The sequence below is a fragment of the Octopus bimaculoides genome, chromosome 17 (assembly GCF_001194135.2).
Source record: "Octopus bimaculoides isolate UCB-OBI-ISO-001 chromosome 17, ASM119413v2, whole genome shotgun sequence".
NCBI lineage: Eukaryota > Metazoa > Mollusca > Cephalopoda > Octopoda > Octopodidae > Octopus > Octopus bimaculoides.
The window spans coordinates 12,434,932-12,438,331 of record NC_068997.1 but is presented as its reverse complement, the minus strand read 5'-3'; the positions used below and the strand labels follow the sequence as shown (position 1 = coordinate 12,438,331).

The 3,400-nt window shown below is 40.1% G+C and overlaps 1 protein-coding gene across 1 annotated transcript in view; it reads right to left on the bottom strand.

Annotated features, from left to right (window-relative positions):
• The window catches only part of LOC106873417 (uncharacterized), a 15,611-nt gene that overhangs the window by 8,838 nt on the left and 3,373 nt on the right, over window positions 1-3,400 (bottom strand). The gene's annotated exons all lie outside the window — the stretch shown is intronic.

The following is a 3,400-nucleotide window of genomic DNA, read 5'->3' as shown; positions in this document are numbered from 1 at the left end:
AAAAAATTAACTTAATTTAGAAGCACATATATATTTCTGCGGATATATTCCTGAAATTAGCGAGCCAAAACGAAGACTTTTGAATTTTACCATTAAGCTGTAATTAGCAGAACCATATGCACGCGCACCCATGGCGGTGGGCAACTATGTATACAATTCTGATAATTGCTGTTACATTACAAATCAGGCTGATGAGGAATAGACAAATGGTAAGAATTTGTTAAATCCGAAACCTGGTTCCTGTTTAATAATGATTTTTTTAGGTGATTTTAAATGTCTTGCCCGCTCACGTTTTTGGTATGCTGCTATATTTCATGTTGAGAACTTTTTAGGTCTTAATAGACACAAGATGTGATCTATTTCTAGCGCATTAATTGTCCACATTAGTGGTCGATGTTATTTTTTTAAATATATATATATATATGTATATCGAAATCGAACTAAATTAGACGACTGGCACCCATGTCAACGTCGTCTCCTTCATTGGACACAAAACTCGGCTTGAGATCAGGTTAACTACATAGCCCTCCTTTACAGACAATATAAAAAAAAAATAACCACTTTAATAGATTAACACTCTAAAAAATACCCCTAACCCCAACAGCCACCAAATGGCCCTTAGTTGTGAAATAAGGGTTGTTAGTTCAATGGCATTTTTGGCACTCTGACATTCAGAAACGAGATGCCTGATGAGGAGCAAAGGCCATTTTCAACAGTTATCAGTTTCATAAATGTTATAAGAGTATAAATAGCAACTGCATAGATAGCGTATTATATGACCACCACAACTTAATAATTCAAGAGATGCAGTAAAATATAGCTACCATTGAGGCTACACGTTTCAAGCCTGATAAAATGAACTGATATTAAAAAGTTGTATGAGCTCAAAACCTGTTGCTCATCCCTTTAGTACCTTCCAGTCGCTATTTCATTTCAGTAGTTTGCCAGAGAAAGATGAAAATAGATGCAAAATGTGAAAGAATTCAAACTGTGGAACATTTCAGCATTGTGAACAAGAGAGGGCTTAAACTTTGATGAAAGAACACCTCTGTCGCTCTCTCTCCTTTTCTCATCGTCATCATCATCATCATCATCGTTTAACACCCACTTTCCATGCTGGCATGGGTTGGACAGTTTAACTGAGGACTGGCAAGCCAGGAGGCTGCACCAGGCTCCAATCTGATCTGGCAAGGTTTCTACAGCTGGATGCCCTTCCTAATGCCAACCACCCCAAGAGTGTAGTGGGCACTTTTTACATGCTAACAGCATGGGGGCCAGTCAGGTGGCACTGGCATCAACCACGCTCGAATGGTGCTTTTTACGTGCCACGAGCACAGGAGCCAATCAGGCGGCACTGGCATCGACCATGCTCCAATGGTGCTTTTTACGTGCCACCAATATATATACTTATATCATAAAATTTTCAGGATCTGAGAGAATCAAGGTATTTGAATAATAAAGGCACCAAGGTAGAGTGGGGAATAGCGCACTTGTGCACTACCAATGTGTACGGTCCACTGTAGGCACAAGATAACATGTCTGAAACAGCTGTAGTGAACCTCAAACCATCTGTTGTTATGTATATTTATGCATAAATATACATACATACATACAAATATGCATAGGTATAGACATACATACATACAATGTTATGTATATATATAGATGGAAACTGTATGTGGGTGTGTGTGTGCATTTATATATATGGTAGTTGTCTATTCCTTATGAAGAATCTGACCACCTCCTGTACCTACACCTTAGTTCCATCATGGCATCTGATGTGGCTTTTTATATATAAATAGACAGATAGATAGATAGACAGACACACATACATGTATGTGTGTGTGTATATTTACATACGTAAAAAACATCCACTACAGTCTCAGAGTGGTTGGCATTAGGAAGAGTATCCAGCCACAGAAACCTTGCCAAATCAGATCGGAACATGGTGCAGCTCCCTGGCTTACCAGTTTTCAGTCATACTGTCTAACCCATGCCAGAATGGAAAGCGGACGTTAAACGATGATGATGATGATGATGATGTCCAACCCATGCCAGAATGGAAAGCAGACGTTAAATGATGATGAAGATATATATATATATATATATATATATATATATATATATATATATATATATATATATATATGAGTTGCATGGTATGTTTGCATTTCTCCCCACCACCACCACCACTAAATAATCAGTGTTAGTTTGTTTATGTCCCTATAACTTAGCAGTTTGGGCAAAAGCGACCAACAGAATAAGTACCAGACTAGAAAAGTAACTGCTGGGGTCAATTTGTCTGACTAAACCTTCCAAAATGGTGCCCCAGCATGGCCACAGTCAGAGGACTGAACCAAGTAAGAGATAGACGAGATAACAGATTGGTGTTTACAGTCAATTTATGCCTTCATCTTAAATGGTACTTTATGATGTTTTAAATTAGACTGCGCTTGACTGAACTGCTGCAATTAATTAACCTGATGTAATTACACTTAATTAGACATTTGATAAATGGTAAATACTGATTAGGCAATTAATCTTTTCTTTTTTTCTTTTCCCGTTTCAGTTTAGTTACACGAAAATTTTTAATTTGTGCATTTGATGGCCATCATCATCATCATCATCATCATCAATAGTAGCAATTTAATATTTGTTTTCCAAAGATGCAGCATGGCACTTTGGGCAAGTGTCTTCTACTATTGTATCAGGCCAGTCAAAGCCTTGTGAGTGGATCTGGAAACTCAAAGAAGCCCATCATCATCATCATCATCATCATCATTTAATGTCTGCTTTCCGTGCTAGCATGGGTTGGATGGTTTGACTGAGGACTGGCAAGCCAGGAGGTTGCACCAGGCTCCAATCTGATCTGGCAAGATTTCTACAGCTGGATGCCTTTCCTCATGCCAACCACTCTGAGCGTGTAGTGGGTGCTTTTTATGTGCCACCGACATGGGAGCCAATCAAACGGCACTGGCATCGACCACACCTTGGTTGTGCTCTTTACATGCCACTGGCACAGGAGCCACTCAGGGGGTACTGACATCAACCATGTTCGAATGGCGCTTTTTATGCACCACCGGTATGGGAGCCAGTCAGGAGTAACTGGCATCAACCACGTTCAGATGGTGCTTTTTACATGCCACCAGCATGCTAGTCAATGAGTGGGCATTATCATTATCATCATCGTTTAACGTCCGCTTTCCATGCTAGCATGGGTTGGACGATTTGACTGAGGACTGGTGAAACCGGATGGCAACACCAGGCTCCAATCTAATTTGGCAGAGTTTCTACAGCTGGATGCCCTTCCTAACGCCAACCACTCAGAGAGTGTAGTGGGTGCTTTTACGTGTCACCCGCACAAAAACGGCCACGCTCGAAATGGTGTCTTTTATGTGCC